Genomic DNA, 13,196 nt, shown 5'->3' with positions numbered 1-13,196 from the left:
AAAATGTCGTAAGGGGGGACCCTGTCGTAAAAATGCCCAAAAACTGACTTGCTTCAGCAGTACAATTCTGGTGCTGTAGTTGTAGGAGATGTCTCAAAACGTCATCAGGAGTCCCTACAAAACCTAAAAATGGCATAAAATGCTTTTTTTGGGAAAACTTTTTTTTTACAAAAAAAAATTCAAAAAACAGACTTGCTTCAGCAGCACAATTCTGGTGCTGTAGTTGTAGGAGATGTCTCAAAACGTCAACAGGAGTCCCGACTAAACCCGTAAATGTAAGAAAATGTAAGAAAATGCATTTTTTAAGAAAAACATTTTTTGCTAAAATGTCGTAAGGGGGGACCCTGTCGTAAAAATGCCAAAAAACGGACTTGCTTCAGCAGCACAATTCTGGTGCTGTAGTTGTAGGAGATGTCTTAAAACGTCATCAGGAGTCCCTACAAAACCTAAAAATGGCATAAAATGCTTTTTTTGGGAAAACTTTTTTTTTACAAAAAAAAATTCAAAAAACAGATTCGCTTCAGCAGCACAATTCTGGTGCTGTAGTTGTAGGAGATGTCTCAAAACGTCATCAGGATTCCCGACTAAACCCGTAAATGTAAGAAAATGTAAGAAAATGCATTTTTTACGAAAAACATTTTTTGCTACAATGTCGTAAAAATTCCAAAAAACGGACTTGCTTCAGCAGTACAATTCTGGTGCTGTAGTTGTAGGAGATGTCTCAAAACGTCATCAGGAGTCCCGACTAAACCCGAAAATGGAAGAAATTAGAAGAAAATGCATATTTTACGGAAAAAAAATATTTTGCAAAATGTCGTAAAAAAAATTCAAAAAAACGGACTTGCTTCAGCAGAACAATTCTGGTGCTGTAGTTGTAGGAGATGTCTCAAAACGTCATCAGGAGTCCCGACTAAACCCGTAAATGTAAGAAAATGTAAGAAAATGCATTTTTTAAGGAAAACATTTTTTGCTAAAATGTCGTAAGGGGGGACCCTGTTGTAAAAATGCCAAAAAACGGACTTGCTTCAGCAGTACAATTCTGGTGCTGTAGTTGTAGGAGATGTCTCAAAACGTCATCAGGAGTCCCTACAAAACCTAAAAATGGCATAAAATGCTTTTTTGGGGAAAACTTTTTTTTTACAAAAAAAAATTCAAAAAACAGACTTGCTTCAGCAGCACAATTCTGGTGCTGTAGTTGTAGGAGATGTCTCAAAACGTCATCAGGAGTCCCGACTAAACCCGTAAATGTAAGAAAATGTAAGAAAATGCATTTTTTAAGAAAAACATTTTTTGCTAAAATGTCGTAAGGGGGGACCCTGTCGTAAAAATTCCAAAAAACGGACTTGCTTCAGCAGCACAATTCTGGTGCTGTAGTTGTAGGAGATGTCTCAAAACGTCATCAGGAGTCCCGACTAAACCGGTAAATGTAAGAAAATGTAAGAAAATGCATTTTTTAAGAAAAACATTTTTTGCTAAAATGTCGTAAGGGGGGACCCTGTCGTAAAAATTCCAAAAAACGGACTTGCTTCAGCAGCACAATTCTGGTGCTGTTGTTGTAGGAGATGTCTCAAAACGTCATCAGGAGTCCCGACTAAACCCGAAAATGGAAGAAATTAGAAGAAAATGCATATTTTACGAAAAAAAAATATTTTGCAAAATGTCGTAAAAAAAATTCCAAAAAACGGACTTGCTTCAGCAGCACAATTCTGGTGCTGTAGTTGTAGGAGATGTCTCAAAACGTCATCAGGAGTCCCGACTAAACCGGTAAATGTAAGAAAATGTAAGAAAATGCATTTTTTAAGAAAAACATTTTTTGCTAAAATGTCGTAAGGGGGGACCCTGTCGTAAAAATTCCAAAAAACGGACTTGCTTCAGCAGCACAATTCTGGTGCTGTAGTTGTAGGAGACGTCTCAAAAGGTCATCAGGAGTCCCTACAAAACCTAAAAATGGCATAAAATGCTTTTTTTGGGAAAACTTTTTTTTTACAAAAAAAAAATCAAAAAAACAGACTTGCTTCAGCAGCACAATTCTGGTGCTGTAGTTGTAGAAGATGTCTCAAAACGTCATCAGGAGTCCCGACTAAACCCGTAAATGTAAGAAAATGTAAGAAAATGCATTTTTTACGAAAAACATTTTTTGCTAAAATGTCGTAAGGGGGGACCCTGTCGTAAAAATGCCAAAAAACGGACTTGCTTCAGCAGTACAATTCTGGTGCTGTAGTTGTAGGAGATGTCTCAAAACGTCATCAGGAGTCCCTACAAAACCTAAAAATGGCATAAAATGCTTTTTTTGGGAAAACTTTTTTTTTACAAAAAAGAAATTCCAAAAAACGGACTTGCTTCAGCAGCACAATTCTGGTGCTGTAGTTGTAGGAGATGTCTCAAAACGTCATCAGGAGTCCCGACTAAACCCGTAAATGTAAGAAAATGTAAGAAAATGCTTTTTTTAAGAAAAACATTTTTTGCTAAAATGTCGTAAGGGGGGACCCTGTCGTAAAAATTCCAAAAAACTGACTTGCTTCAGCAGCACAATTCTGGTGCTGTAGTTGTAGGAGATGTCTCAAAACGTCATCAGGAGTCCCTACAAAACCTAAAAATGGCATAAAATGCTTTTTTTGGGAAAACTTTTTTTTTACAAAAAAAATTCAAAAAACAGACTTGCTTCAGCAGCACAATTCTGGTGCTGTAGTTGTAGGAGATGTCTCAAAACGTCATCAGGAGTCCCGACTAAACCCGTAAATGTAAGAAAATGTAAGAAAATGCATTTTTTACGAAAAACATTTTTTGCTAAAATGTCGTAAGGGGGGACCCTGTCGTAAAAATTCCAAAAAACTGACTTGCTTCAACAGCACAATTCTGGTGCTGTAGTTGTAGGAGTTGTCTCAAAACGTCATCAGGAGTCCCTACAAAACCTAAAAATGGCATAAAATGCTTTTTTTGGGAAAACTTTTTTTTTACAAAAAAAAATTCAAAAAACGGACTTGCTTCAGCAGCACAATTTTGGTGCTGTAGTTGTAGGAGATGTCTCAAAACGTCATCAGGAGTCCCGACTAAACCCGTAAATGTAAGAAAATGTAAGAAAATGCATTTTTTAAGAAAAACATTTTTTGCTAAAATGTCGTAAGGGGGGACCCTGTCGTAAAAATTCCAAAAAACTGACTTGCTTCAGCAGCACAATTCTGGTGCTGTAGTTGTAGGAGATGTCTCAAAACGTCATCAGGAGTCCCTACAAAACCTAAAAATGGCATAAAATGCTTTTTTTGGGAAAACTTTTTTTTTACAAAAAAAAAATTCAAAAAACAGACTTGCTTCAGCAGCACAATTCTGGTGCTGTAGTTGTAGGAGATGTCTCAAAACGTCATCAGGAGTCCCGACTAAACCCGTAAATGTAAGAAAATGTAAGAAAATGCATTTTTTACGAAAAACATTTTTTGCTAAAATGTCGTAAGGGGGGACCCTGTCGTAAAAATTCCAAAAAACGGACTTGCTTCAGCAGCACAATTCTTGTGCTGTAGTTGTAGGAGACGTCTCAAAACGTCATCAGGAGTCCCTACAAAACCTAAAAATGGCATAAAATGCTTTTTTTGGGAAAACTTTTTTTTTACAAAAAAAAATTCAAAAAAACAGACTTGCTTCAGCAGCACAATTCTGGTGCTGTAGTTGTAGGAGATGTCTCAAAACGTCATCAGGAGTCGCGACTAAACCCGTAAATGTAAGAAAATGTAAGAAAATGCATTTTTTACGAAAAACATTTTTTGCTAAAATGTCGTAAGGGGGGACCCTGTCGTAAAAATGCCAAAAAACCGACTTGCTTCAGCAGTACAATTCTGGTGCTGTAGTTGTAGGAGATGTCTCAAAACGTCATCAGGAGTCCCTACAAAACCTAAAAATGGCATAAAATGCTTTTTTTGGGAAAACTTTTTTTTTACAAAAAAAAATTCCAAAAAACGTACTTGCTTCAGCAGCATAATTCTGGTGCTGTAGTTGTAGGAGATGTCTCAAAACGTCATCAGGAGTCCCGACTAAACCCGTAAATGTAAGAAAATGCATTTTTTAAGAAAAACATTTTTTGCTAAAATGTCGTAAGGGGGGACCCTGTCGTAAAAATGCCAAAAAACCGACTTGCTTCAGCAGTACAATTCTGGTGCTGTAGTTGTAGGAGATGTCTCAAAACGTCATCAGGTGTCCCTACAAAACCTAAAAATGGCATAAAATGCTTTTTTTGGGAAAACTTTTTTTTTACAAAAATTTTTTCCAAAAAACGGACTTGCTTCAGCAGCACAATTCTGGTGCTGTAGTTGTAGGAGATGTCTCAAAACGTCATCAGGAGTCCCGACTAAACCCGTAAATGTAAGAAAATGTAAGAAAATGCATTTTTTAAGAAAAACATTTTTTGCTAAAATGTCGTAAGGGGGGACCCTGTCGTAAAAATGCCAAAAAACCGACTTGCTTCAGCAGCACAATTCTGGTGCTGTAGTTGTAGGAGATGTCTTAAAACGTCATCAGGAGTCCCGACAAAACCTAAAAATGGCATAAAATGCTTTTTTTGGGAAAACTTTTTTTTTACAAAAAAAATTAAAAAAACGGTCTTGTTTCAGCAGCACAATTCTGGTGCTGTAGTTGTAGGAGCTGTCTCAAAACGTCATCAGGAGTCCCGACTAAACCCGTAAATGTAAGAAAATGTAAGAAAATGCATTTTTTACGCAAAACATTTTTTGCTAAAATGTCGTAAGGGGGGACCCTGTCGTAAAAATTCCAAAAAACGGACTTCCTTCAGCAGCACAATTCTGGTGCTGTAGTTGTAGGAGATGTCTCAAAACGTCATCAGGAGTCCCGACTAAACCCGAAAATGTAAGAAAATGCATATTTTACGAAAAACATTTTTTGCTAAAATATCGTAAGGGGGGACCCTGTCGTAAAAATTCCAAAAAACTGACTTGCTTCAGCAGCACAATTCTGGTGCTGTAGTTGTAGGAGATGTCTCAAAACGTCATCAGGAGTCCCGACTAAACCATTAAATGTAAGAAAATGTAAGAAAATGCATTTTTTACGAAAAACATTTTTTGCTAAAATGTCGTAAGGGGGGACCCTGTCGTAAAAATTCCAAAAAACGGACTTGCTTCAGCAGCACAATTCTGGTGCTGTAGTTGTAGGAGACCTCTCAAAACGTCATCAGGAGTCCCTACAAAACCTAAAAATGGCATAAAATGCTTTTTTTGGGAAAACTTTTTTTTTACAAAAAAAAATTCAAAAAAACAGACTTGCTTCAGCAGCACAATTCTGGTGCTGTAGTTGTAGAAGATGTCTCAAAACGTCATCAGGAGTCCCGACTAAACCCGTAAATGTAAGAAAATGTAAGAAAATGCATTTTTTACGAAAAACATTTTTTGCTAAAATGTCGTAAGGGGGGACCCTGTCGTAAAAATGCCAAAAAACGGACTTGCTTCAGCAGTACAATTCTGGTGCTGTAGTTGTAGGAGATGTCTCAAAACGTCATCAGGAGTCCCTACAAAACCTAAAAATGGCATAAAATGCTTTTTTTGGGAAAACTTTTTTTTTACAAAAAAGAAATTCCAAAAAACGGACTTGCTTCAGCAGCACAATTCTGGTGCTGTAGTTGTAGGAGATGTCTCAAAACGTCATCAGGAGTCCCGACTAAACCCGTAAATGTAAGAAAATGTAAGAAAATGCATTTTTTACGAAAAACATTTTTTGCTAAGATGTCGTAAGGGGGGACCCTGTCGTAAAAATTCCAAAAAACTGACTTGCTTCAGCAGCACAATTCTGGTGCTGTAGTTGTAGGAGATGTCTCAAAACGTCATCAGGAGTCCCTACAAAACCTAAAAATGGCATAAAATGCTTTTTTTGGGAAAACTTTTTTTTTACAAAAAAAATTCAAAAAACAGACTTGCTTCAGCAGCACAATTCTGGTGCTGTAGTTGTAGGAGATGTCTCAAAACGTCATCAGGAGTCCCGACTAAACCCGTAAATGTAAGAAAATGTAAGAAAATGCATTTTTTACGAAAAATATTTTTTTCTAAAATGTCGTAAGGGGGGACCCTGTCGTAAAAATGCCAAAAAACTGACTTGCTTCAGCAGTACAATTCTGGTGCTGTAGTTGTAGGAGATGTCTCAAAACGTCATCAGGAGTCCCTACAAAACCTAAAAATGGCATAAAATTCTTTTTTTGGGAAAACTTTTTTTTTACAAAAAAAATTTCCAAAAAACGGACTTGCTTCAGCAGCACAATTCTGGTGCTGTAGTTGTAGGAGATGTCTCAAAACGTCATCAGGAGTCCCGACTAAACCCGTAAATGTAAGAAAATGTAAGAAAATGCATTTTTTACGAAAAACATTTTTTGCTAAAATGTCGTAAGGGGGGACCCTGTCGTAAAAATTCCAAAAAACTGACTTGCTTCAGCAGCACAATTCTGGTGCTGTAGTTGTAGGAGATGTCTCAAAACGTCATCAGGAGTCCCTACAAAACCTAAAAATGGCATAAAATGCTTTTTTTGGGAAAACTTTTTTTTTACAAAAAAAAATTCCTAAAAACGGACTTTCTTCAGCAGCACAATTCTGGTGCTGTAGTTGTAGGAGATGTCTCAAACGTCATCAGGAGTCCCGACTAAACCCGTAAATGTAAGAAAATGTAAGAAAATGCATTTTTTACGAAAAACATTTTTTGCTAAAATGTCGTAAGGGGGGACCCTGTCGTAAAAATGCCAAAAAACCGACTTGCTTCAGCAGTACAATTCTGGTGCTGTAGTTGTAGGAGATGTCTCAAAACGTCATCAGGAGTCCCGACTAAACCCGTAAATGTAAGAAAATGTAAGAAAATGCATTTTTTACGAAAAACATTTTTTGCTAAAATTTCGTAAGGGGGGACCCTGTCGTAAAAATTCCAAAAAACTGACTTGCTTCAGCAGCACAATTCTGGTGCTGTAGTTGTAGGAGATGTCTCAAAACGTCATCAGGAGTCCCTACAAAACCTAAAAATGGCATAAAATGCTTTTTTTGGGAAAACTTTTTTTTTACAAAAAAAATTCAAAAAACAGACTTGCTTCAGCAGCACAATTCTGGTGCTGTAGTTGTAGGAGATGTCTCAAAACGTCATCAGGAGTCCCGACTAAACCCGTAAATGTAAGAAAATGTAAGAAAATGCATTTTTTACGAAAAATATTTTTTCTAAAATGTCGTAAGGGGGGACCCTGTCGTAAAAATGCCAAAAAACTGACTTGCTTCAGCAGTACAATTCTGGTGCTGTAGTTGTAGGAGATGTCTCAAAACGTCATCAGGAGTCCCTACAAAACCTAAAAATGGCATAAAATTCTTTTTTTGGGAAAACTTTTTTTTTACAAAAAAAATTTCCAAAAAACGGACTTGCTTCAGCAGCACAATTCTGGTGCTGTAGTTGTAGGAGATGTCTCAAAACGTCATCAGGAGTCCCGACTAAACCCGTAAATGTAAGAAAATGTAAGAAAATGCATTTTTTACGAAAAACATTTTTTGCTAAAATGTCGTAAGGGGGGACCCTGTCGTAAAAATTCCAAAAAACTGACTTGCTTCAGCAGCACAATTCTGGTGCTGTAGTTGTAGGAGATGTCTCAAAACGTCATCAGGAGTCCCTACAAAACCTAAAAATGGCATAAAATGCTTTTTTTGGGAAAACTTTTTTTTTACAAAAAAAAATTCCTAAAAACGGACTTTCTTCAGCAGCACAATTCTGGTGCTGTAGTTGTAGGAGATGTCTCAAAACGTCATCAGGAGTCCCGACTAAACCCGTAAATGTAAGAAAATGTAAGAAAATGCATTTTTTACGAAAAACATTTTTTGCTAAAATGTCGTAAGGGGGGACCCTGTCGTAAAAATGCCAAAAAACCGACTTGCTTCAGCAGTACAATTCTGGTGCTGTAGTTGTAGGAGATGTCTCAAAACGTCATCAGGAGTCCCGACTAAACCCGTAAATGTAAGAAAATGTAAGAAAATGCATTTTTTACGAAAACATTTTTTGCTAAAATTTCGTAAGGGGGGACCCTGTCGTAAAAATTCCAAAAAACTGACTTGCTTCAGCAGCACAATTCTGGTGCTGTAGTTGTAGGAGATGTATTAAAACGTCATCAGGAGTCCCTACAAAACCTAAAAATGGCATAAAATGCTTTTTTTGGGGAAACTTTTTTTTTACAAAAAAAAATTCAAAAAACAGACTTGCTTCAGCAGCACAATTCTGGTGCTGTAGTTGTAGGAGATGTCTCAAAACGTCATCAGGAGTCCCGACTAAACCCGTAAATGTAAGAAAATGTAAGAAAATGCATTTTTTACGAAAAACATTTTTTGCTAAAATGTCGTAAGGGGGGACCCTGTCGTAAAAATGCCAAAAACGGACTTGCTTCAGCAGCACAATTCTGGTGCTGTAGTTGTAGTAGATGTCTCAAAACGTCATCAGGAGTCCCTACAAAACCTAAAAATGGCATAAAATGCTTTTTTTGGTAAACTTTTTTTTTACAAAAAAAAATTCAAAAAACAGACTTGCTTCAGCAGCACAATTCTGGTGCTGTAGTTGTAGGAGATGTCTCAAAACGTCATCAGGAGTCCCGACTAAACCCGTAAATGTAAGAAAATGTAAGAAAATTCACCAGCCTTGGCGTCACTATAGACAGCGATTTTAAATTTGACAAACAAGTCAATGGCGTTTTAAATCGTGTTTTTATCATCTTCGTCTTTTAGCAAAGGTAAAACCATTTTTATCTTTTAACCTTTTTGAACAAGTCGTGCATGCTTTTATTTCAAGTCGCCTGGACTACTGCAATGCACTTTATGCTGGCATTAGCCAAAAAACTCTCTCCCGGTTGCAGTTAGTCCAGAACGCGGCAGCACGACTTTTAACAGGGGCCAGGAAACGTGAGCATATAACCCCAATTCTTCGGAGTTTGCACTGGCTCCCTGTTCATTTTAGAATTGATTTTAAATCCTTGCTGTTTGTTTTTAAAGCTTTACATGGACTGGCACCTCAGTATATCTCGGACCTCATCCAAATTTACACTCCTGCGCGCGCTCTGAGGTCCGAGAGCCAGCTCCAGCTCGTGGTGCCCAGGACGAGACTTAAAACCAGGGGAGACAGGGCCTTCTCTGTGGTCGGCCCTAAACTCTGGAACACTCTGCCCCTCCATGTTCAAACTGCTCCCACAGTGGAGTGTTTTAAGTCTCGTCTAAAGACCCACTTTTATTCTTTGGCTTTTAACACTACGTGAGTTGTGTGGTCTTCTGTCCTCTGTTGTCCTGTGTGGTTAGGGTTAGGGTTATAAATTTTGATGTCTATTTTACTGTTTTAATTGGTTTCACCCTTTAAAATCGTTTTTAATCATATTTATTTTTTATATTGTCTCTGTATTGGTTTTCTATTCATTTATTCTTTGTTTTTATTCAGTCATTGGTGTAGCATAATATTGTTTTTAATATTGTTTTTAATATAGTTTTTAATATTGTTTTTAATATTGTTTTTAACATGGCTGTGCAGCACTTTGGAACATTCTTGTTGTGTAAATGTGCTATATAAATAAAGTGGATTGGATTGGATTGAAAATGCATTTTTTACGAAAACATTTTTTGCTAAAATGTCGTAAGGGGGGCCCTGTCGTAAAAATGCCAAAAAACGGACTTGCTTCAGCAGTACAATTCTGGTGCTGTAGTTGTAGGAGATGTCTCAAAACGTCATCAGGAGTCCCTACAAAACCTAAAAATGGCATAAAATGCTTTTTTTGGGAAACTTTTTTTTTACAAAAAAAATTCTAAAAACGGACTTGCTTCAGCAGCACAATTCTGGTGCTGTAGTTGTAGGAGATGTCTCAAAACGTCATCAGGAGTCCCGACTAAACCCGTAAATGTAAGAAAATGTAAGAAAATGCATTTTTTACGAAAAACATTTTTGCTAAAATGTCGTAAGGGGGGACCCTGTCGTAAAAATGCCAAAAAACTGACTTGCTTCAGCAGTACAATTTTGGTGCTGTAGTTGTAGGAGATGTCTCAAAACGTCATCAGGAGTCCCTACAAAACCTAAAAATGGCATAAAATGCTTTTTTTGGGAAAACTTTTTTTTTACAAATTTTTTTTCCAAAAAACGGACTTGCTTCAGCAGCATAATTCTGGTGCTGTAGTTGTAGGAGATGTCTCAAAACGTCATCAGGAGTCCCGACTAAACCCGTAAATGTAAGAAAATGTAAGAAAATGCATTTTTTACGAAAAACATTTTTTGCTAAAATGTCATAAACCCTGTCGTAAAAATGCCAAAAAACTGACTTGCTTCAGCAGTACAATTCTGGTGCTGTAGTTGTAGGAGATGTCTCAAAACGTCATCAGGAGTCCCTACAAAACCTAAAAATGGCATAAAATTCTTTTTTTGGGAAAACTTTTTTTTTACAAAAAAAAATTCCAAAAAACGGACTTGCTTCAGCAGCACAATTCTGGTGCTGTAGTTGTAGGAGATGTCTCAAAACGTCATCAGGAGTCCCGACTAAACCGTAAATGTAAGAAAATGTAAGAAAATGCATTTTTTACGAAAAACATTTTTTGCTAAAATGTCGTAAGGGGGGACCCTGTCGTAAAAATTCCAAAAAACTGACTTGCTTCAGCAGCACAATTCTGGTGCTGTAGTTGTAGGAGATGTCTTAAAACGTCATCAGGAGTCCCTACAAAACCTAAAAATGGCATAAAATGCTTTTTTTGGGGAAACTTTTTTTTTACAAAAAAAAATTCAAAAAACAGACTTGCTTCAGCAGCACAATTCTGGTGCTGTAGTTGTAGGAGATGTCTCAAAACGTCATCAGGAGTCCCGACTAAACCCGTAAATGTAAGAAAATGTAAGAAAATGCATTTTTTACGAAAAACATTTTTTGCTAAAATGTCGTAAGGGGGGACCCTGTCGTAAAAATTCCAAAAAACTGACTTGCTTCAGCAGCACAATTCTGGTGCTGTAGTTGTAGGAGATGTCTTAAAACGTCATCAGGAGTCCCTACAAAACCTAAAAATGGCATAAAATGCTTTTTTTGGGGAAACTTTTTTTTTACAAAAAAAAATTCAAAAAACAGACTTGCTTCAGCAGCACAATTCTGGTGCTGTAGTTGTAGGAGATGTCTCAAAACGTCATCAGGAGTCCCGACTAAACCCGTAAATGTAAGAAAATGTAAGAAAATGCATTTTTTACGAAAAATATTTTTTTCTAAAATGTCGTAAGGGGGGACCCTGTCGTAAAAATGCCAAAAAACTGACTTGCTTCAGCAGTACAATTCTGGTGCTGTAGTTGTAGGAGATGTCTCAAAACGTCATCAGGAGTCCCTACAAAACCTAAAAATGGCATAAAATTCTTTTTTTGGAAAACTTTTTTTTTACAAAAAAAAATTCCAAAAAACGGACTTGCTTCAGCAGCACAATTCTGGTGCTGTAGTTGTAGGAGATGTCTCAAAACGTCATCAGGAGTCCCGACTAAACCCGTAAATGTAAGAAAATGTAAGAAAATGCATTTTTTACGAAAAACATTTTTTGCTAAAATGTCGTAAGGGGGGACCCTGTCGTAAAAATGCCAAAAAACCGACTTGCTTCAGCAGTACAATTCTGGTGCTGTAGTTGTAGGAGATGTCTCAAAACGTCATCAGGAGTCCCGACTAAACCTGTAAATGTAAGAAAATGTAAGAAAATGCATTTTTTACGAAAAACATTTTTTGCTAAAATTTCGTAAGGGGGACCCTGTCGTAAAAATTCCAAAAAACTGACTTGCTTCAGCAGCACAATTCTGGTGCTGTAGTTGTAGGAGATGTATTAAAACGTCATCAGGAGTCCCTACAAAACCTAAAAATGGCATAAAAATGCTTTTTTTGGGGAAACTTTTTTTTTACAAAAAAAATTCAAAAAACAGACTTGCTTCAGCAGCACAATTCTGGTGCTGTAGTTGTAGGAGATGTCTCAAAACGTCATCAGGAGTCCCGACTAAACCCGTAAATGTAAGAAAATGTAAGAAAATGCATTTTTTACGAAAAACATTTTTTGCTAAAATGTCGTAAGGGGGGACCCTGTCGTAAAAATGCCAAAAAACGGACTTGCTTCAGCAGCACAATTCTGGTGCTGTAGTTGTAGTAGATGTCTCAAAACGTCATCAGGAGTCCCTACAAAACCTAAAAATGGCATAAAATGCTTTTTTTGGTAAACTTTTTTTTTACAAAAAAAAATTCAAAAAACAGACTTGCTTCAGCAGCACAATTCTGGTGCTGTAGTTGTAGGAGATGTCTCAAAACGTCATCAGGAGTCCCGACTAAACCCGTAAATGTAAGAAAATGTAAGAAAATGCATTTTTTACGAAAAACATTTTTTGCTAAAATGTCGTAAGGGGGGCCCTGTCGTAAAAATGCCAAAAAACGGACTTGCTTCAGCAGTACAATTCTGGTGCTGTAGTTGTAGGAGATGTCTCAAAACGTCATCAGGAGTCCCTACAAAACCTAAAAATGGCATAAAATGCTTTTTTTGGGAAAACTTTTTTTTTACAAAAAAAAATTCTAAAAAACGGACTTGCTTCAGCAGCACAATTCTGGTGCTGTAGTTGTAGGAGATGTCTCAAAACGTCATCAGGAGTCCCGACTAAACCCGTAAATGTAAGAAAATGTAAGAAAATGCATTTTTTACGAAAAACATTTTTTGCTAAAATGTCATAAACCCTGTCGTAAAAATGCCAAAAAACTGACTTGCTTCAGCAGTACAATTCTGGTGCTGTAGTTGTAGGAGATGTCTCAAAACGTCATCAGGAGTCCCTACAAAACCTAAAAATGGCATAAAATTCTTTTTTTGGGAAAACTTTTTTTTTACAAAAAAAAATTCCAAAAAACGGACTTGCTTCAGCAGCACAATTCTGGTGCTGTAGTTGTAGGAGATGTCTCAAAACGTCATCAGGAGTCCCGACTAAACCCGTAAATGTAAGAAAATGTAAGAAAATGCATTTTTTACGAAAAACATTTTTTGCTAAAATGTCGTAAGGGGGGACCCTGTCGTAAAAATTCCAAAAAACTGACTTGCTTCAGCAGCACAATTCTGGTGCTGTAGTTGTAGGAGATGTCTTAAAACGTCATCAGGAGTCCCTACAAAACCTAAAAATGGCATAAAATGCTTTTTTTGGGGAAACTTTTTTTTTACAAAAAAAAATTCAAAAAACAGACTTGC

The sequence above is a fragment of the Entelurus aequoreus genome, linkage group LG04 (assembly GCF_033978785.1).
Source record: "Entelurus aequoreus isolate RoL-2023_Sb linkage group LG04, RoL_Eaeq_v1.1, whole genome shotgun sequence".
NCBI classification, from domain to species: domain Eukaryota; kingdom Metazoa; phylum Chordata; class Actinopteri; order Syngnathiformes; family Syngnathidae; genus Entelurus; species Entelurus aequoreus.
This window is presented reverse-complemented; position numbering follows the sequence as displayed.